The sequence below is a fragment of the Oryctolagus cuniculus genome, chromosome 2, assembly GCF_964237555.1.
Source record: "Oryctolagus cuniculus chromosome 2, mOryCun1.1, whole genome shotgun sequence".
NCBI lineage: Eukaryota > Metazoa > Chordata > Mammalia > Lagomorpha > Leporidae > Oryctolagus > Oryctolagus cuniculus.
Window position 1 is genome coordinate 96,490,115 of NC_091433.1, and position 23,478 is coordinate 96,513,592.

Genomic DNA, 23,478 nt, shown 5'->3' on the forward strand with positions numbered 1-23,478 from the left:
TAAGTGTCAAAAAGCATTTTTAAAATATGTAAAATAAAATACAGTATCCAGGCAGAAAAAAATGAACTTCCGGCAAAAATGCAAAAACAGTGATTTCCTGTATATGATCAAGATGCTCTAAAATGGACCTACAACAAACTACTTAATACAAGATCAGGGAAAGCTTTTCCCCTGGGAACGTACCCAGACATGCCTGCTGCCTTCTTCCCATCTCTCTTTAACAGGGAATTGAAAAATAAAAACATGCATAAACCTTTAAATAAACCAGATAACATATATATACCCATAATATACCCAGATAACGCCCATTACATACAGGCAATCAATGTAATCCCGAACCACATACAACTGACAAGTGGGGGTAACAAGATTACTGGGTAAAATGTCATTACCAGAGCATCCCATATGGGTGCTGGTTCGAGTCCCGGCTGCTCCACTTCTGATCCAGCTCCCTTCTATGGCCTGGGAAAGCAGTGGAAGATGGTCCAAGTCCTTGGGCCCCTGCACCCACATCGGAGACGGGGAAGAAGCTCCTGGCTCCTGGCTTTGGATTGGCCCAGTTCTGGCCTTGTGGCCATCTGGCGAGTGACCAGTGGATGGAAGACCTCTCCCTCCTCCTCCCCCCATCTCTCCCTCTGCCTTTCAAATAAATTTAAAAACCTGTCATTACTAACAGCAAGAAATAGGAAATCATATTAAAGGACTAAAGACTAGAAAACACGTATCTAGAAGAAAAACGAATCAAGAAGATTCACTACGCTATATCTTTAAACCTTGTTCAAATGAACATTGCACACCTGTACAACTTCCCAGAAGAGAAATCGTTGGGGAATATGTAGAAACACAAGACCAGAAGTACATGCACCGCAGTTAGTGGTGACTCACCTGGAGCGGCTTCTGCAGCTCACGGCAAACTCTAGAGGTCCAGAGAGCCCCGCAGGACACGGAGGTGACAGCGACGCCAGGAACTCAAGCAACAGAGGCGGCGGCCTCAGACACCAAACCCGCCCAGCACTCACGTCGCCTGGCAGCAGCCTCCCCACGCCCACTGTGCCAGGGAGCGTGCTGATTGGCTACGGCTTTCGTGACGCCCCGAATGCCCATCGGCTTGGCACCTGTCCAATCAGGGGCCCCAGTGAAGGTGGCGGGTCTGCTTTGTAATCTCGCGAGATCCCTGTGTCCTAGTGGCGTCCAGCCTGTAGAGGGCAGAGCGTCCCGCGGTGGCTCAGCCTCCTCAGCTCTGAGAAGAGGAAGCCCTGGACCTCGCGAGCAGGAAGTGGTGAGTGTGTGGGGCCAGGTTTTCCAGAAGGGGCTGTGGGGCAGGTGGATCCTGCCAGAACCAGCTACAGAGGGACCTGGACTTCCCCCACGTGAGCTCTTCCATCTGTGGACCCCACCGCTGAGGGCTGGGCCGGCTCCGGACACGGGCGACAGCCCCGTCCCTGCACCAGTAACCTCGGCTCGCTCCAGAGCCTCCTCTCCATCTCCGTGCACACAGTCCGCCTCTCCCCAGGTTGTGTGGAGAGGACGGAGGGAGATCGGGAGAGTGGACTGCGCTGTGGCGTTCACGCGGCGAGGAGGTTGGGGGTCATCAGTCCTCCTTTCTCGCCAGCCATGCACATTACAAGCTGGGGAACTCAGAAATGGAAGTCTTACTTTGCTCAGCTTTTCAGACAAGGGTTGGGGATGCCATCTGATGATGAACTTGCAGAGCTCAGAGGCAGAGCCGGCATCACCATGACACATTAAAGGGTATACTTTGGTGACCATTTTACAAGAGAGGAAAGTAGAGAATGCCCACCCGTCCCTCCAGTGCAAAATATCCGTGCACCTCTCCTGATTTTACGCTCCTTAAGCATGGACATTAGAACTTCATTGGGTTGATGTTCCTCTTTGCAAACTTCACAGGGTGCTGTCACCTCCACCCACCCTCCTTTCTTTTTCTTGTTTGGTTCCTAAAACTGCCTGGGCATGATGTCCAACATGCCTCTTTCCAGGAATGCCTAGTGAATGACAGTCCCTGAGTCACTGGGGGCAGCCCCTGGCCCTGAGCCTTTTCCTGGGAGCAGCTGACTTGAGCTGGGTTGAAACTCCTGGTACACCTGCCTGCTGTCTGTATCTTTAAGCCCTTGGGACGTTCAGATTTCCTTCTAACCACAGTTTCCATTGCTGGGAGATAAAGCAGTCAGTTACTCAGATGCTCGTATATGCAACTTGATTTTTCAGACTTGAGAAGGGAGAAGGGTGTGACCGAAGCCAAGGAAAAACCACTTTAGCTAAGTAGCGCCAGACCTGAAAAGTTCAGGACCCAGCAGTTTTTGGCTCCAGAGAGTTGTATTCAGCGTGTAATGTGTGCCAAATGAAGCTGCCTGAGAGGGTAAGAATCACTGTGGAGAAGGCTTATGAATTTGAGAATTTGCACCTGTAGTATGATAAAATGTATATTTGGTATTTGTCCCCATTTTCTTGTGCAGAGATTTTAGTGTTCAAACAACTTGTTTATTAGTACATGTTCTATGACTTTGATTTACTGAGAAGATAAATTAAAATATCCCTTGGCTTTCAGGGGTCCAATGAATTTCATATTCAACTTTATAATTTTCTTTTAGATTTTTGTTGGATATTGACAGTATTATTGCTTCCTCCTGTAAATTTACTTTTAAGCTACATATTTATTTATTGTACTGTGTTGCCGAAACTGACAAAAAATATTTTATGAGATCACTTTTCCCAAAGACCATCAGTATGACAGCTGTTGTCCAAAGAGGTATAAATACTTAGAGTAATAAATATGACAGCAGGCCATACATGATTGTGTAGTTTATCACTCAGAGGCTGCTTCCCCAAGGGATTTCTTAATGGATTCGTGCTTGTTTCACATATATTGGTTAATGTTTAAGGAATTAAGAAGCTTCTCTGCATTGGATGTTTTGAGGAAGTTAATTTTATTCTGTCCAGGTAATATGAGTAGTTCTTATCTAGGAGGCAGAGAGAATGGAGTGGAACTAAAGCTAATTCATAAGAAGGACCAATCAGTTATGGAAATGACAAGAGGGACATAATGGGCATTTTCAGGATTTGGAATGTGTCCCCTTTTCGTTTTTGAGACATGATTACACAAAATCTTTTGTGTTGATTCATCGTAGTCATGCAGACACATTGTCTGATGTTGATAGTGTGTGGCAAACTCAGACATCTCTTCAACAGCATAAGTCTTGGCCTTTTGTTGAGGTGAGGCCAGCTCCAGTGTTCAGCCCCTGTTTTGTCTTTCTTACTAATTAGCTAAACATGGACTGCAATGCATGCAATGTATTGCACACTGTTTTTTATTAGATACTCCAGTTAAAGTAAATTCTCATTCTTAGAAAATTATGTAACATTTTATTACAAGTCACCTTAATAATTCAAATAAGGCCAAACATTTGAGTAAATTGCCTGAATGTAAATCCAGCAGAGGAAAAAAAAAGCATGATCATCATTCCAGTCAAGTCTTTCAGGTTTAGAAAATATGTTGTTGATGCTAATTTGTCAGCATCCCCCATACACCAGAATTGTAAACCCAAATTGCATGAAATTGGGCACAAAAAGTGCACACACGAAGAGTTCTAGATAGTGACTTCTAAAACAAAGTCTTGAAATCTGATGTTTCTATTCTGACAAAAGAAGAATAGACAACAAATGCTATCAGTTGTTTGTATGGGGAAAATAAGTACTTTGAGGGGAAGTAAATGATGGCATCTGTTTTCATAAGGAAGGTAGGGGTGTTAAAAATAAGTCATCATTTAACACATGTTTCCATTTCTAAAACATCTTCCCTACAGGTCTAGAAACTGCTCAGGTGTGGGTGTAGATGTTTGAGCAACAGGCAGTCCTGCCTTCTTGATTCCCGATAAAGATACAGGTACAGTTCATCTTCGTGTTTGCAGTGGTTAAGAGTTTCAGAGCATACAGTGCATAATCTTGATTTTGAATGTATTTTTTGGTGTTTCTGTTTCTGTTTAATGTCATGTGAAGGGTTTTTGAAGTTCCTTTTTTCTGGTATTAACATTTCAGCCACTTGAATCAGGTTTGCTGTTAATTCTACACAAAGGCTTCATTATCAACAGTGATAGATTCAGAACCATTTCCCCAGGCATTTTCTTTCCTGCTAACATCTGGGGTCCTGTAAAACCTTTGGGTTATAGATTCTGGATTTATAAATTCTGTAATCTCTTTGTAAGATGTTGATCTTCTCATATTGCTCATGCTTGCGTGTGACTGCAAGACTCCATTTACCTGGGCCACAATAACAAATGAGGAACAGAATGTTAGAGCTGTGGCAAGGGAATGAGATGTGAATTTTGGTCAGGGGGCCCTCGTGCAGGATTGTGTGCTTAGATGTCTGAGTAACCTCACAAGCTTGGGTTGATTGGGCACTTTTTTGTGAATAATTTGTTAATATTCTTAGGTTTTTCATTAATGAAATGTTGTAGGGAAAATTGCATCTCCCAAAGGATACCACCTACTCAACACATTGCTAATTACAGTCTTCACCTGAAAGAGTCATTTGTCATGGAAAGGGGCCATGAGCAACTCCCATAACTTCAGAGCAAATTCTAAATGACAATCAGATGTGTTCTAATTGCACTTGGCTTCCTATCCCATGGGTTGAATGGAGGACATGATAAGGGAAACACACCTTCCTCTACACCACCAAGACTGGACTCACTCCACTGGAGCTGTGATTCCCAATCTTTCTACAAATACAGACACCTTTTCTTTCTCCTTCAGCTTTCTCTCTTCCATTCTCATTCTAACAAGAGCAAACAATAATTTTACTGGAAATATTGATTTGTCTTTAAACTTTTCATGATAAAAAAGCAATGAATTTACTGCAACCCCATTCAATCAAATCTTTATTCATACTTAGATTGCATTACCATATATAACTATGGGTACAACAACTATCAGATCCTGCCTCTGCTTCCAATTGAGCTTCCTGCTAATGCACCTGGGAAGCAATGGTGATAACCTTAGTATGTGAGTTCCTGACACCCATGTGGGAGACCAGGATGGTGTTCCTAGTTCTAGCCTGGCCCAGCACTTGCTTCGCAGACATTTGGGGAGTGAACCAGTGATTGGAAGCTCTCACTCACTCACTCTCTAATACATACATCTTTTCAAAATCTAGGTAGAATTTTCTTGCGAATCATCTCCAGAAATGGATCCAAATATATGAATGTGGATATCAGAATGCTTGAAATAAGACACAAAGATAAATACCACACAATCTCACATACATGAGGAATCTAGGAACATTAAACTTAAGCACAGAACAGAATAGTGGTTACCAGGGGCTGAGAATAGAAGAAATAAAATGGTAGTTTAATGACATGTATTTGCAGTTAGTAGATAAATTGACTCCTTGAGACCTAAAACATTGCACAGTATATGAAAAATGAATACAGTATGAGATACAACTTGTTAAGATCTTAAGTATTTTTTACAAACCATATAAGATGATTGATTTGTTAGTTTGATTGTCCTATCATTAAATAATATATATGTACAAGGGGGCACAAAAAGGTTTCTTAAAAATAGGATAAAAATGTGAATTTTCTAAAAGCTTGAAATCCCCTCACAAAGAGGTTCTTGAAAACTGCGATTACAAGATAAGGTGAATTTTTGATAAACCTTTAAAAGTCCCCTCACATGTCAAAACATCAGGTTGCATAACTTGAGTATATACAAATTTTGAATGTTAATTATACTCAAATATTCTTGAAAAATTACACTATATTAAATTATTAATTAAAAATAATTTAGGAATCTAGACTTGTATTTTTGTGATTGGGAAGGTTACTATGGAACAAAAATAATTTTTAGTCATAATATGATTAGTGGCCTCAAGGGCAGTGCTGAGCTGAACTGAAACCAGGTGTCAGGAGTTCCTACTGCATCTCCCATGGACTTGAGCCATCTTCCACTGCTTTTCCGCCATAGAAGATAGCTGATTCAGAAGTAGAACAACCTGGATTCGAACCAGCGCCCATGTCGGATGGCTGCACTGCAGGCAGTGGCTTTATCCACTACACCACAGGCCCGGCCCCTACAATGACATATTTTTAATTTACTTTACACACACAAGCTTAAGGCTCCATTAAAAAAGAATTAAACCAGGAACAAGTTTTAAATAAAAAATTTTGATTCTCAAGAGTGTAGACAAGGGCCAAAAAAGTCAAATGTAAAAACATCAATTTTGATCATATGCACTACATTTTTTTTGCTCTGTATAGTAGCTACAACAAATCAGGAAACATGATATTTATCTTTATGGGGCTGGCATATTTTACTAAACATAATAGTCTCCAGTTGCATCTAGTGTCTTGCAAAAGAAAGGATTTCATTCTTTTTAATGATTGAGTAGCATTCCATAGTGTGCATGCATGCGTGTGTGTGTGTGTGTCTGTATGTATATATCTCAGAGTTTCATTAATTATTTATCAATTGATGGACATCTGGTTTGATTCCATTGTCTTAGTTGTTGTGAATTGAGCTACAATAAACAGAAGGTACAGGTAAGTCCTTAGTAAGAGGATTTCATTTTATTTGGGTACATTCCCAGGACTGGGATTGCTAAATCATATGGGAAATCTATTTTCAGATTTCTCAGAAATCTCCATACTGTCTTCCAATGCTGGCTGTATTAATTTGCATTCACATAAACATTGGATTAGGGTACATTTGCCCACATCCTCACCACAATTTGCTGTTGTTCGATTTGTGTGATAGTTATTCTTATGTTGTGAAGCAAAACCACATTATGGAACTTATATGCATTTTCCTGATGGCGAGTGACCCTGAGCATCTTTCCATGTGTCTGTTGGCCATTTGTATTCCATCCTTTGAAAAATCTCTGTTTATATCCTTAGCCTATTTCTTAACTCGATTGCTTGTTTTGTTGTTGAGTTTCTTGAGCTCTTTATATATCCTAGTGTTAGTCCTCTATGGAATTTATAATTTTTGAATATTTTATCCTATTTTGTTGATTTTCTCTTAATTTGTTGACTGTTTCCTTTCTGTTGTAGGCACTCCCTACTTCATGTAATCTCACTTGTCTATGATTGCCTTTATTGCCTGTGTTTCTGAGGTGTTTTCCAAGAAGTCTTTGCCTGAGTCAATGTCTTGTCGTGTTTCCCCTATGTTTTCCTTGAGTAATTGGATTGTTTAAGGCCTTAGATTTAAATCCTTGATCCACTATGAGATGATTTTATAGGGTATAAGATACTGTTTTTTTTTCATACTCATGCATACAGAGTTCCAATTTTCCCAGCATCATTTGTTGAAAAGAATGCCCTTTCTCAGCAAGTGATTTTAGGTCACTTGTCAAAGATTTCTTGGTTGTAGATGCATTAGTGAATTTCTAGAGTCTCAGGTCTATTCCATTGGTCAATCTGTTTAATTTTTTGCCAATACCAAACTGACTTGATTATATCTGCCCTGTAATATTTCTTGAAGTCTGGTATTGTGATGCCTCCAGATCTATTTTTATTGTTTATGATTTCTTTAGCTATTTTTGGTCTTATGATATCATATGAATTTTAGGTTCATTTTATCCAGATCTGAGAAGAATGTTTCAATATGTTGATTAGGACTGCATTGAATCTGTAAATTGTTTTGGGTAATATGAAGAGTTTGATAAATTATTTTTTCCAAGCCATGAATAGGGAAGAGTTTTCTATTTTTTTGTCTTTTTCTATTTTTTCTTTAATGTCTTGTAACATTCATTAGAGAAATCTTTAGTTGGATCTTTGGTTAAATTTATCCCAAAGGATTTAATTTTCTGTAGCTATTGTGAATGAGACTGATCTTACAAGTTCTTTCTCAGCCATGACATTGTGTATATAAAAGCTTTTGTTATCTGTGTGTTGATTTTGTATCCAGTAACTTTGCAAATTTCTCTTATGAATTCCAATAATCACTTAGTGAAATCTTTTGGTTCCCCTATGTATCGGATCATATACTCTGCAAACAGGGATAATTTGACATCTTTCTTTCCCAACTTTATACCTTTTATTTCTTTTTGTCTAGTGGCTCTGGTTAAAACATCCAGAATTGTATTGAATTGTAGTGGTGAAACTGGACATCCTTGTCTGGTTCTGGATCTCCATGAAAATGCTTCCAATTTTTCATCAAAATTATGGTGACTGTTGATTTGTCATATATTATCATATGTTTGACATACATTATCTTATGTTGAGAAACGCTCCCTCTATTCCCAATTTGCTTAAGATTGTATCATGAAAGGATTTTGTGTTTTATCAAATGATTTTTCTGCATCTATTTTTTTATTGGACAGGTAGAGTTATAAACTGTGAGAGAGAGAGACTGAAAGATCTTCCTTCGATTGGTTCATCCCCCTAATGTCTGCTATGGCCAGTGCTGCACCAATCCAAAGCCAGGAGCCAGGTGCTTCTTCCTGGTCTCCCGTGTGGGTGCAGGGGTCCATGCACTTGGGCCATCCTCCACTGCCCTCCCGGGCCACAGCAGAGAGCTGGACTGGAAGCAGAGCAACCAGGACTAGAACCGGCACACATATGGGATGCTGGCACCACAGGCAGAGGATTAACCAAGTGAATCACAGTGCTGGCCCCTTTCTGCCTCTATTTATATAATCATACATATGGTCTTCATTCTTCAATTTACTAATATGATGTATCATATTTATTGATTTGTGCATGTTAAACAATCCTTGTATACAATAGTTAAATCTTACTTGGTCTGGGTGGATGATCTTTCTGATATTCTGTTAGATTCTATTTTATAGTAACTTGTTGAGGATTTCTACATCTATGCTCATCAAAGATATTGGTCTTTAGTTCATTTTCTTTGTTGTATCTTTTTTCTGATTTTATAATTAAGATCATGCTAACTGATTAATAGGAATTTGGGAGGAATCCCATCCTTTCAGTTGGTTTAAATAGTTAACATTAATTAGGATTAGTCTATTTATTTGAGAGGCCAAGTTATAGATAGAGTGGGAGAGACAGAGAGAAAAGTCTTCCATCCAATGGTTCATGCCCCAAATCAAATCCAGCTGATACTCATGCACCCAGAAAAGCACTGGAGGATGACACAAGTGCTTGAAACCCTGGATGTATGTGGGAGACCAGGATGAAACCCTTGGCTCCTGGCTTCTGGCTGGCCCAACCTCAGATACTGCAACCATTTGGGTATGAACCAGAGAATGCAAGATTCTCTCTCTCTCTTTTTCTCTCTCTCCCTCTCTCTCTCCAACTCTGCCTGTAAAATAAATAGAGATAAGTGCTTGATGCAGCAGATTAAGGCACCATCTGCAGTGCCAGCATCCCACATGGGTGCCAGTTTGAGTCCCATCCAGCTCCCTGATGATACACCTGCGAAAGTGGGGGAGAATGGTCTGGGTCCTTGGGTCCCTGCCTCCATGTGGGACAAATGAAAGAAACTCCTGTGTCCTGGATCAGCCTGGCCAGCCTCAGCTGTTGCAGCCATTTGGGGAATGAACCAAACATTGAAGATCTCTCTCTGTAACTCTTTCAAATGAATAAAGAAATAATTTTAAAAGGCCATGAATGTGTGTGTGTGTGTGAGAGAGAGAGAGAGATTGAGAGATCTTCCAACTTCTGAGTTATTGCTCCAAATGACCCCAAAGCTTGGGGCTGGCCCAGAAACTAGCAGCCTGGAACCCCATCTGAGTCTCCTATTGGGGTGGCAGAGGCCCACGTACTTGGGCCATCCTCTACTGATGGAAGCATTAGAATTAACATTAGCAGGAAGCTGGATTCAAAGTGAGGCATTAGGCACCTAAACCAGCTCTCATAGAGTATGCTGGCATCACAGGTGGTAGCTTAACTAACAGCGCCACAATGCTGGTGCTTGATGTCATTTTTTATTAACTAGAATCACTTTGTATCATTTTTTTATGGACCTCCATCATTTTTTCTATGTTTCTGTTCTATTGAATAGAAAAATATATTGTATTAACACAGAAATTATTAACATCTTAAAAACCAGTTTTTTATATTATCCATTATAATCATCATTGTAATCATTAAAACCAACTTCATAGAGACAAATCTAACCTTTACAAAAATATTTTGTGGCTATTTATATTTGAAGCATCCTGTTTTACTGACAACCAATTATCCTATGATTAATAGTTTCACACTGTGGCAAAAAAAAAAATTACCTGAATGAAAGATCTCTGTGAGTGAGATCCAGTGGAAAGAACAGGCCATCAAAGAAGGAGGTACCTTTCTCTGAAGGGAAGAGAGAACTTCCACTTTGACTATGGCCTTGTCTAAAGATCGGAGTTGGTGAACTCAAGAGGCTTCCCTAGCCTTGGCAGTTCATGACAAGAGCCTCAGGTGATTACTGACATCATAAATAAGAATGTGAACTGTTAAATCAACAACAGAAGTCACTGTGCACTTATTCCCCATGTAGGATCTCTGTCCTTAATGTGTTGTACTGTGTGAATTGTTGGTAAAATTATTACTAAAACAGTACTCTATACTTCGTGTTTCTGTGTGGGTGCAAACTGTTGAAATCTTTACTTAGTAAATACTAACTAGATCTTCTGTATATAAAGATAATTGAAAATGAATCTTGATGTGAATGGAATGGGAGAAAGAGTGGGAGATGGATGGTTGCAGGTGGGAGGGAGGTTATGGGGAGAAGCCGCTATAGTCCAAAAGTTGTACTTTGAAAATTTTATATTTATTTAAAAAGTTAAAAAAAGAATCATCAATTGAGTCATTAAAATGTCATCTCACTGTTGTTTTGCATTTTTTATTATTAGTGTATTTGAATTTTATTTCCTAAGTTCATTGCTCAATTATATATCTTTATTTCTAAACTGCCTATACCAATTATAAAATAATTTTTATTTAAATAATGGAGGGGCAAACAATGTGACATAGCAGATAAAGGTGCCACCTGCAGTGCTGGCATCCCATATGACTGACAGTTCAAGAACTTGCTGCTCAACTTCCAATCTAGCTCCCTGCTTTGGCCAGGTAAAGCATTAGAAGATGGCCCAAGTCCTTGGGCCCCTGCACCCCTATGGGAGACCTGGAAGAAGCTCCTGGCTCCTGGTTGTGGCCCATTTGAGAGTAAACCAGTAGGTGGAAGATTCCTCTCTCTCTCTCTTTCTCTTTCTCTCCTCTCTATCTCTGCCTCTGCCTCTTTGTAACTCTGTTTCATATAGATTAAAAAAATCTTAAAAATGTAAATGAACATAGCAAAATTCATGTATTTGACAAATCTGGTTTTAAGAGAATAATGATATTTCCCACTATACCATCTCTCTCTTCCACTCTCGCTCCCACCCCCTACCTTTCTAATTTACTCTTATTATTATTACAATGACATACTTTTAATTTATACACAAGGAGAACCCTCCAGTAAATAAAGAATTCAAGTAGTAACAAGTTGTAAGTAAGCAAAACACGCACACACACACACACACACACACACACACAATGACTTTTCCTGCAATATTCTGGTGAAAATCAATTGGAATTTCTCAGCAATTTGGCCAGTGATGGGTGAATCAAACGAGAAAAATCCGGTTCTCTTGTGGCTAACTCAATATCAGATCTTACTATAGCCTCTTTGCTTTGGGTTTTCTTGCATATTTTTCTTGTATTTCACTATTTTTCATGAATGTTATGATGTTGAATTTTGTTTTCCTGCTGGATAATGGAATTCAGGTAACAGGATGAATGGTCTTTTTATATCATGGCACAGGATTTGGCTTTCTGGAATTGATGGTTGATTTTATTGTTTTGGGCACATTAGCTGATAATTCCATTGTTCATCTGCAATTCCTTCTATTTTTTCTGGTTTTTAATTTATTGCTGTATCTCTTTCTTTCGTTTTCTATTCTAACAAAAAAAACCAGCAGTTTGGATGTAGTATCCATTATGATACACAAACACAATACAAACTGGAATTTTATGCTTCATAATCTAGAGGCAACACTGATGAAATGATTTTTATGTTTGTGAAAATATAATTTAACACTTTCATAGAAGAGAAAGCTTTTACTTTTCTCCAAAATGAGTTTACCTGTGATTTTCTGGTTATACTGCATCGGAATTCTACAGCAAGTTGGCCAGGTGTGGATGGATGAAATGTAAAAACGCCAATTCTTTTGTAGCTAATTCAATATGAGATCTTGCTACATTTCTTTTTTTATTTTTTTTATTTTTATTTTTTGACAGGCAGAGTGGACAGTGAGAGAGAGACAGAGAGAAAGGTCTTCCTTTGCCATTGGTTCACCCTCCAATGGTCACCACGGCCAGCGCACTGTGGCTGGTGCACCGCGCTGATCCGATGGCAGGAGCCAGGTGCTTCTCCTGGTCTCCCATGGGATGCAGGGCCCAAGCACTTGGGCCATCCTCCACTGCACTCCCTGGCCACAGCAGAGAGCTGGCCTGGAAGAGGGGCAACTGGGACAGAATCTGAAGACCTGACTGGGACTAGAACCTGGTGTGCCGGTGCTGCAAGGCAGAGGATTAGCCTAGTGAGCCGCAGCACCAGCCCTACATCTCTTTTCTTTGGGTTTTCTCACACACTTCTCTTGTATTTCACCATTTATAATGAATGTTATGATGTTACATTTTGTTTACCTGCTGGATAATGGAATTCAGGTAACAGGATGAATGGTCATTTTAAATCAGGGCACAGGATTCCACTTTCTGGAATTCGAGGTTGGTTTCACTGTTTTGGGCACATCAGCTGATAATTCCACTGTTCATCTGCAATTCCCTCCATTTTCTCTGGTTTTTGATTTGTTTGTTTCTGAATCCATTTTGTTCATTTTTTTTTGTTCTGACCAAACAAAAAACCCCACAGTTTTGATGTAGTATCCATTATGATATCCAAAGGCACTACAAACTAGAGTTTTATGGTTCAAAATCTATATGCAACACTGACCCAGATGTTTTTTGTGTTTGTGAAAATGAAATTTAAGCCTTTCATAGAAGAGGTTTTTACTTTACTCCATAACAAGTTTGACTGCAGTTTTCTGCTTAAAATCAATTGGAATTCCTCAACAATTTGGCCAGTTATGGGTGGATGAAATGAGAAAAATCCAATTCTCTGTGGCTACTCAATATCAGATTTTGCTACAGCTCTTTGCTTTGGGTTTTCTTGCATAGTTTTTGTGTATATCACTATTTTTCATAAATATTCTGATGTTGCATTTTGTTTTCATGCTGGATAATGGAATTCAGGTAACCGGATGTTTTTTTTTAAAAATCAGTGCACAGCATTTGGCTTTCTGGAATTCAAGGCTGGTTTTTATTGTTTTGGATTTATCAGCCAATAATTCCATTGTTCATCTGCAATTCCCTGGTTTTTGATTTTTTTTCCATATCTCTAACATTTGTTATTTTATTTTGACCAAAAAAAAAAAAACACCACAGTTTAGATAAATATCCATTATGATATCCAAATACACTACAAATGGAGTTTTATTGTCCAAAATCTACATGCAACACTGACCCAGGTGAATCTTGTGTTTGTGAACATGAAATTTAAGCCTTTCATAGAAGAGAAGGATTTTACTTTTCTCCAAAATGAGTTTGCCTGCGATTTTCTGATTATACTCAATCGGAATTCCTCAGCAATTTAGCCAGTTATGGGTGGATGAAAGGAGAAAAATCCGATTCTCTTGTGGATAACTCAATATCAGCTCTTGCTACAGCCTCTTTGCTTTGGGTTTTCTTGCATAGTTTTTGTGTATTTCACTATTTTTCATGAATGTTATGATGCTTCATTTTGTTTTCTTGATAGAAAAGGGAATTAAGGTAACTGGAAGAATTGTCTTTTTAAATCAGGGCACAGGATTTGGCTTTCTGGAATTTGAAGTTGTTTTCAGTGTTTTGAGCACATCATCTGATAATTCCATTTTTTTCTGGTTTTTGATTTGTTTTATTTCTGTATCTCATTCATTTTTTTATTCTGACCAAAGCGGGGGGGGGGGGGACAAACAGCAGTTTGGAGTAAGTATGCATTATGATATACAAGCACACTTCAAACAGGAGATTTAGGGTTCAAAATCTAAAGGCAATGCTCACCCAGATGAATTTTGTGTTTGTGAAAGTGAAATTTAAGCCTTTTGTAGAAGTGAAGGGTTTTAATTTTTCTTAAAATGAGTTTGCCTGTGATTTTTTGGTTATACTCAATCAGAATTCCTCAGCAATTTGGCTGGTTATGGGTGGATGAAATGAAAAAAACCCGGTTCTCTTGTGGCTAACTCTATAGCAGATCTTACTACAGTCTTTTTGTTTAGGGATTTCTTGCATATTTTCATGTACAGTATTTTAAATGAATGTTGTGATGCTGCATTTTGTTTTCTTGATGGATAACTGAATTCAGGTAATTGGACGAATGGTCTTTTAAAATCAGTCACAGGATTTGGCTTTCTGGAATTCAAGGTTGTTTTTATTGTTAAGGGCACATCAGCCGATAATTCCATTGTTCATCTGCAATTATCTCCATTTCTTCTGGTTTTTAGTGTTTGTTGCTGCATTTCTTTCTTTCGTTTTTTATTTTGACAGAAAAATGACAGTTCTGATGTAGTATCCATTATGATATCCAAATACACTACAAACTGGATTTTAGGGTTCAAAATCTACCGTCAACACTGACCCCAATGATTTTTGTGTTTGTAAAAATGAATTTTAATTCTTTTGTAGATGAGGAGGATTTTACTTTCTCCACAACAGGTTTGCCTGCGATTTTCTTGTTATACTCAATCGGAATTCCTCAGCAGTTTGGCCAGTTTGGGTGAAAGCAATGAGAAAAATATGATTCTTTTGTGGCTAACTCAGTATCAGCTCTCTGAAGCCTCTTTGCTTTGGGTTTTCTTGCATATTTTTATGTATTTCACTATTTTTAATAAATATTCTGATGTTGCATTTTCTTTTCATTCTGGTTAACGATTTCAGGCAACTGGATGAATGTCTTTTAAATCACGGCACAGGATTTGGTTTTCTGGAATTCAAGGTTGGTTTTATTTGTTTGGGCATATCAGCTGATAATTCCATTGTTCATCTGCAATTCCCTTCTTTTTTTCTGTTTTTTGATTTCTTTGTTGCCGTATCTCTTTTGTTCATTTTTATTCTCACCCTCCCCCCCCAAAAACCCTACAGTTTTAATTTAGTATCCAAAAAAAAACCAAAAAAACCAAAACCACTACAGTTTTGATTTAGTATCGATTATGATATACAAACACACTACAAACTGGAGTTTTATGGTACTAAATCCTCAGGCAATACTCACCCACATAATTTTGGTGATTTTGACAATGACATTTAAGCCTTTTATAGAAGAGAAGGGTTTTAATGTTCTCTCCAAGAGGAGTTTGGCTGCAATTTTCTGGTTAAAATCAAGCAGAATTCCTCAGCAATTTGGCCAGTTATCGGTGGATGAACCGAGAAAAATCCGATTCTGTTGAGTCTAACTCAATATCAGATCTTGCTACAGCCTCTTTGCTTTGGGTTTTCTTGCATAGTTTTTGTGTATTTCACTATTTTTCATGAATGTTATAATGTGGCATTTGTTTTCTTGATGGATAATTGTATTCAGGTAACTGTATGAATGTTCATTTTAAATCAGGGCACAGGATTTGGCTTTTAGCAATTCAAGGCTGGTTTTATTGTTTAGGGCCCATCAGCCGATAGTTTCATTGTTCATCGGCAATTCTTTCCATTTTTTCTGCCATTTATTTATTTATTTATTTATTGCCATATTTCTTTATTTCATTTTTTATTTTGACAAAGCAAATGACAGTTTTGATGTAGTATCCATTATGATATCCAAACACATTACAAACTGGAGTTTTTGGTTCAAAATCTACATGCCACACTGCTCCAGATGAATTTTGTGCTTATGAAAATGAAATTTAAGCCTTTCTTGAAGAGCACGTTTTTACTTTCCTCCAAAATGAGTTTGCCTGTGATTTTCTGGTTATACCCAATCGGAATTCCTCAGTAATTTGGTCAGTTATGGGTGGAAGAAATGAGAAAATTTGATTCTCTTGTGGCTATCTCAATATCAGATCTTCCTAGAGCCTCTTTGCTTTGGGTTTTCTTGCATATTTTTCAGGTATTTCACTATTTTTAATGAATGTTCTGATGTTGCATTTTCTTTTCTTGAAGGATAAGGGCATTCCAGACACTGGGTGAATGGTCTTTTTAAATCATGCACAGGATTTTGCTTTCTGGAATTCAAGGTTAGTTTTATTGTTTTGGGTGTATCAGCCAATAATTCCATTGTTCATCTGCAATTCCATCCTTTTTGTTTTGGTTTTTGGTTTTTGATTTGTTTGTTGCCCTATCTCTTTCGTTCATTTTCTATTCTGACCAAAAAAACCCAGCAGTTTGGACATAGTATCCATTATGATATACAAACACACTACACACTGGAGTTTCATGGTTCAAAATCTACAGGCAACACTGACCCAGATGCTTTTTCTGTTTGTGAGAATGAAATTTAAGACTTTCATAGTTGTGAAGGATTTTACTTTTCTCCAAAACTTGTTTGCCTGTAATTATCTGGTGAAAATCAACCAGAATTCCTCGGCAATTTGGCCAGTTATGGGTGGATCAGAAAAGAAAAATCCGATTCTCTTGTAGCTAACTCAATATCAGATCTTGCTACAACCTATCTGCCTTGTGTTTTCTTGCATATTTTCCATGTATTTCAGTATTTTCAATGAATGTTATGATGTTGCAATCAAGTTTCCTTGATTGAAAATGGAACTCAGGTAACTGGATGAATGGACTTTTAAAATCATGGCACAGGATTTGGCTTTCTGGAATTTGAGGTTGTCTTTATTTTGGGGGGCCCCTCAGTGTTTAATTCCATTGTTCATCTGCAATTCCCTCCATTTTTTCTGGTTTTTGATTTGTTTGTTTCTGTATCTCTTTCATTAGTTTATTATTCTGACCCAAAACACAGCAAATTGGATGCAGTATCCATTATGAAAAACAAAAACAAAAACAAAAAAACACTACAAACTGGAGTTTTATGGTTCAAAATCTAGTGGCAACAGTAACCCAGATGAATTTTGTGTTTGTGAAAATGAAACTTAAGCCTTTCATAGGCAAGAAGGATTTTACTTTTCTCCATAATGAGTTTGTCTGTGATTTTCTGGTTATACTCAATCAGAATTCCTCAGCAATTTGGCCAGTTATGGGTGGGTGAAAGGAGAAAAATCCAATTCTCTTGTGGCTAACTCCATATCAGCTCTTGCTACAGCCTCTTTGCTTTGGGTTTTCTTGCATAGTTTTTGTGTATTTCACTATTTTTCATGAATGTTATGATGTTGCATTTGTTTTCTTGATGGATAATTGTATTCATATAACTGGATGAATGGAGTTTAAAGTCACAGCACAGGATTTGTCTTTCTGGATTTGAAGGTTGGTTTTATTGTTTTGGGGACATCAGCCCATTATTCTGTTGTGCATCTGTAATTCCATCCATTTATTTCTGGTTTTTATTTTCTTTGTTTCCATATCTCTTTCGTTCGTTTTTTATTCTGACCAGAAAATAACAGTTTTGCCATAGTATCAATTATGATCTACAAGCACACTATAAAGTGGAGTTTTAGGGTTCAAATTATCCTGACAACACTGACACAGATCATTTTTTTGCTTGTGAAAATGAAATTTAAGGCTTTCTTAGAAGAGAAGGATTTTACTTTTCTCCAAAATGCATTTGCCAGCGATTTTCTCATTATACTCATTCAGAATTCTTCAGAATTTGGCCATGTGAGTGGATGAAACGAGAACAATCTGATACTCTTGTGAATAACTCATTGTCAAATCTTGCTACAGCCTCTTTGCTTCGGGTTTTCCTTCATATTTTTCATGTATTTCACTACTTTTAATGAATGTTTTCATGTTGCATTTTGTTTCATTCTACTAATGGCATTTAGGTAACTGGATGAATGGTCTATTTAAATTAGGGCACATGATTTTGCTTTCTGGAATTGAAGGTTGGTTTCATTGTTTTGGGCACATCAGCTGATTTTTCCATTATTCATCTGCAATTCCTCCATTTTTTTCTGGATTTTGATTTGTTTGCTTCCATCTATCTTTCCTTTGTTTTTTATTCTGACCAAAAACACAGTAGTTTGGACATAGTATCCATTATGATTTACAAACACACTAAACAATGGATTTTTATGGTTCAAAATATAGAGGTAATAGTGACCCAGATGAATTTTGTGTTTATGAAAATGAAATTTAATCCTTTAATAGACAAGAAGTGTGGGGAGCAACTGAGACTAGACTAAGTTACTGGAATTAAGACTTATTCTATGCATCTGCTCTCCTACAAGATGGCGCTGGGGAGGAGTAAACTTCTACGCAGCTGCCTCTTGCCAATTTGACTGATAAGCTGCAGGAGCTGATCCTGCTCCTGATTGGAGGAGAGCAGCGTGCTGGGCATGTGGGCAGCAGAGTTGGGATTGGTGGAAGAGGACTATAAAGGAAGAGAGAGACAACATGAACCAGGAACATCTGAAGGAACACCTGAGCAGCCCCCGAGAGAGCCGGCCGGTGGTGTGCCGCTCCTCCGCGGAAGCGGGGAAAGTGGCAGGGGGTACCGCCCCTCCATGGAGGTGGAGGGGCTGGCAGCCAACCTGGGAAGGACCAGCAGCAAACCTGGGAAGGGCCAAGCAGACAAAAGAACAGCGCAGGGTCCAGTGTCGTTCCTCCGCGAATGGGGGAGCGACAAAGAAGGATTTTATTTTTCTACAAAAGGAGTTTGTCTTCAGCTTTCTGGTTATACTCAAACAGGATTCTTCAGCAATTTGGCCAGTTATGGGTGGAAGATACAAGAAAAATCCAGTTCTCTTGTGGATTATTCAGTACAGCTCTTGCTACAGCCTCTTTGCTTTTGGGATTCTTGCATTTTTTTTGTATTTCACTATTTTAAATGAATGTGATGATGTTGCATATTGTTTTCTTGATGGAAAAGGGAATTAATATAACTGGATGAATATCTTTTTAAATCAGGGCACAGGATTTCGCTTTCTGGATTTGAAGGTTGGTTTCATGGTTTTGGGTGCATCAGTCAATAATTCCATTGTTCCTCTGCAATTCCCTCCATTTTTCTGGTTTTTGATTTATTTGTTTCCATATCTCTTTCGTTTGTTTTTTATTCTGACCAAAAAACAGCAGTTTGGACATAGTATCCATTATGATACAAAAGCGCACTACACACTGGAGTTTTGTAGTTGAAAATCTACAGGCAACACTGACACAGATGATTTTTGTGTTTGTGAAAATTATATTTAAGCCTTTTGTAGAAGAGAAGGGTTTTAATTTTCTCCAAAACTGGTGAAAATCATTCGGAATTCCTCAACAATTTGGCCAGTTATGGGTGGATGAAATGAGAAAATCCGATTCTCTTGTGGCTAACTCAATATCAACCCTTGCTACAGCCTTTTTGCTGTGGATTTTCTTTGATATTTTTCATATATTTCACTATTTTTAATGAATGTTCTGATGTTGCATTTTGTTTTCATGCTGGATAATGGAATTCAGGTAACTGGGTGAGTGGTCTTTTTAAATCAGGGCACAGGATTTGGCTTTCTGGAATTCAAGGTTAGTTTGATTGTTTTGGGCACATCAGCCCATAATTCCATTATTTATCGCAATTCCCTTCAATTTTTCTGGTTTTATATTTGTTTCCGTATCTCTTTCATTCATTTTTTATTACAACAAAAAAAAATCCATCAGTTTGCACATAGTATCCATTATAATCTGCACACACACTGGATTTTTATGGTTTGAAATCTACCAGCAACACTTACCGAGATGATTTTTGTGTTTGTGAAAATGAAATTTAAGCCTTTTGAAGTAGAGAAGGATTTAACTTTTCTCCAAAACTAGTTTGCTTGTGATTTTCTGGTTATACACAAATGGAAGTCCTCAGCACTTTGGGAAGTTATGGGCGGATGAAATGAAAAAAATCCGGTTCTCTTGCAGCTAACTCAATATCAGATCTTGCTACAGCTCTTTGCTTTGGGTTTTGTCATGTACCTGTTGTGTATTTCACTATTTTTATTGAATGCTGTGCTGTTGCATTTTGTTTTCATGCAGGATAATGGAATTCAGGTAACTGGATGAATGAATCCTCTTTTTAAATCAGGGCACAGGATTGGGCTTTCTGGAATTCAAGGTTGGTTTTATTCTTTTGGGCACATCACCCAATAATTCCATTATTCATCTGCAATTCCCTCCATTTTTTCTGGTTTTTGATTTGTTTGTTTCCGTATTTCTGTCGTTCATTTTTTATTCTCACCAAAAAATAAAAATAAAATAAAATAAAAATAAAATCTGGCCAGCACTATGGCTCACTTGGCTACTCCTCTGCCTGTGGCACTGGCACCCCAGGTTCTAGTCCCAGTTGGGGTGCTGGATTCTGTCCCGGTTGCTCCTCTTCCAGTCCAGCTCTCTGCTGTGGCCTGGGAGTGCAGTAGGCCCAGGTCCTTGGGCCCTGCACCCGCATGGGAGACCAGGAGGAAGCACCTGGCTCCTGCCTTCAGATCAGCACAGCACACCAGCCACAATGCTCCAGCCATGGTGGCCACTTTGGTGGTGAACCTATGGCAAAAGGAAGACCTTTCTCTCTGTCTCTCTCTCACTGTCTAACTCTGACTGTCAAAAAAATTAAAATTAAAAAAAAACAACAGTTTGATGCAGTTTCCATTATGATACAAACACTACACACTGGAATATTATGTTTCATAATCTACAGCCACCACTACCCGGATGATTTTGGTGTTTGCGAAATTGAAACTTAAGCATTTCATAGAAGAGAAGCATTTTACTTTTCTCCAAAATGAGTTTGCCTGCGATTTGCAGTTTATACTCAATTGGAATTCCTCAGCAATTTGACCAGTTATGAGTGGATCAAATGAAAAACATCATATTCTCTTATGGCTAACTCAATATCAGATCTTGCAACAACCACTTTGCTTTGGGATTTCCTGTTTATATTTGGATTTTCCTGTATTTCACTATTTTTAATGAATGTTATGATGTTGCATTTTGTTTTATGCTGTATAACCGAATTCAGCTAACTGGATGAATGACCATTTTAACTCACAGCACAAGATTTGGCTTTCTGGAATTCATGGTTGTTTTTACTGTTAAGGGCACATCAGCTGATAATTCCATTGTTCATCTGGAATTCCTTCCATTTTTTCAGGGTTTTAATTTTTTTTTGTTTCTGTATCTCTTTGATTTGTTTTTATTCTGACCAAAAACAACAATAGTTAGGGCGTAGTATCCATTATGCTATACAAACACACTACAAACTACAGTTTTATGGTTCAAAATCTACAGGCAACACTGACCTAGATGATTTTTGTGTTTTCAAAAATGAAATTTAAGCCTTTTGTAGAAGAGAAGAATTTTAATTTTCTCCAAAACTAGCTTGCCTACAATTTGCTGCTTAAAATCCATCAGAATTCCTCAGCAATTTGGCCAGATGTGGATGGGTGCTACGAAAAAAATCTGGTTCCCTTGTGGCTAACTAAATATCAGCTATTGCTACAGCCTCTTTGCTTTGGGGTTTCTTGCATATTTTATGTATTTCAATATTTTTATAAATGTTATGATGTTACATATTGTTTCATACTGCATAACAGAATTCAGATAACAAAATGAATGGTCTTTTGAAATCACAGCACAGGATTTTGCTTTCTGGAATTCAAGTTTGGTTTTATTCATTGGTTGCATCAGCTGATAATTCCATTGTTTATCTGCAATTCCCTCCACTTTTTCAGGGTTTTAATCTTTTTGTTTCCGTTATCTCTTTTGTTCATTTTTTTAATCTGACCAAAACCAACAATGGTTTTGTCCTAGTATATATTATATGTACAAACACACTACAAACTGGAGTTTTATGGTTCAAAGTCTACAGGCAACACTGATAAAGATGATTCTTCCATTTGAGAAAATGAAATTTAAGCCTTTCGTAGAAGAGAAGGATTTTACTGTTCTCCAAAATGTGTTTGCCTGCAATTTTCTGGTTATACTCAATTGGAATTCCCCAGCAATTTGGCAAGTTATTGGTGGATCAAACAAGAAAAATCTGGTTCTCTTGTGACTAACTGCATATCAGCTCTTGCCATAGCCTCTTTGCTTTAGGATTTCTTGCATATTTTTCATGTGTTTCACTATTTTAATGAATGTTATGATGTTGCATTTTGTTTTCCTGCTGGATAACGGAATTCAGGTAACTGCATGAATGGGTTATTTCTACAGGACCCTTGATTTCCATATCTGGAATTGCAGGTTGATTTTATTGTTTTGGGCACATCAGCCAATAATTCTATTGTTCATCTGCAATTGCCTCCATTTTTATGATTATAGATTTGTTTCCGTATCACTTTCCTTCATTTTTTACATTGACCAAAATCAACAAGAGTTTTGATGTAGTATATATAATGATATACAAACACACTACAAACTGGAGTTTTAGGTTTCAAAATCTATGGGCAACACTGACAGAGATGATTTTTGTGTTAGTGAAAGTGAAATTTAAGCCTTTCATAGATGACAGGGATTATAATTTTTTTCCAAAATGAGTTTTCCTGTGTTTTTCTGGTGATACTCAATCAGAATTTATCAACATTTTGGCCACATATGGGTGGATCAAATGAGAAAGATCCAATTCTCTTGTGTCTAACTCAACATCAGATCTTGCTACAGCCTCTTTGCTTGGGTTTTTCTTCATATATTTCATGTATTTCACTAGTTTAATGAATGTTATGATGTTACATTTTGTTTCCTGCTGGATAATGGAATTCAGGTAACTGGATGAATGTTTTTTTGAAAACATGGCACAGGATTTGGCTTTCTGAATTCAAGGTTGCTTTCATTATTTTGGGCACATCAGTAGATAATTCTGTGATGATTCATCTGTGATTCCCTCCATTTTTCTGGTTTCAGATTTGCTTGTTTCCATATCTCTTTTGTTCAATTTTCATTCTGACCCAAAACAAGAGTTTTGACGTAGCTTAGCACTAACTCCAATTCTTCTAAAACCATTCAGTACAATCAAAAAGAGGGAATCCTCCCAAATTCTTTCTATGAAGCCAGAATCACCTTAATCACTAACCTGAAAAAGATACAGCATTGAAAGAGAGTTACAGAATAATATTCCTGATGAAAATAGATGCAAAAATCCTCAATAAAATTCTGGCCATTAGAATGCAACAACACATCAGAAAGATCATCCACTCAGACCAAGTGGGGTTTATCCCTGGTATGCAGGGCTGGTTCAACGTTCACAAATCAAACAACTTGCAGAAGAAAAACCATATGATTATCTCAATAGATGCAGAGAAAGTATTTGATAAAAAACAACACCCGTTCATGATGAAAACTCTAAGCAAATTGGGTATAGAAGGAGCATTCCTCAATA

General features: G+C 37.9%; 1 long non-coding RNA gene across 2 annotated transcripts in view; it reads left to right on the forward strand.

Moving 5' to 3' along the window:
• Positions 1-272: 272 nt before the first annotated feature.
• Positions 273-23,478, forward strand: part of LOC138848531 (uncharacterized) — a 42,621-nt gene continuing 19,415 nt past the window's right edge. Inside the window, exons 1-3 of one of the 2 annotated variants that reach the window (XR_011386399.1) lie at positions 273-1,279; positions 2,227-2,377; positions 3,822-3,901. This is a non-coding gene — a long non-coding RNA (uncharacterized lncRNA). Of the gene's footprint in view, positions 1,280-1,310; positions 2,378-3,821; positions 3,902-23,478 lie in introns of those variants that run through there. The other variant, XR_011386398.1, reaches the window with a different exon arrangement.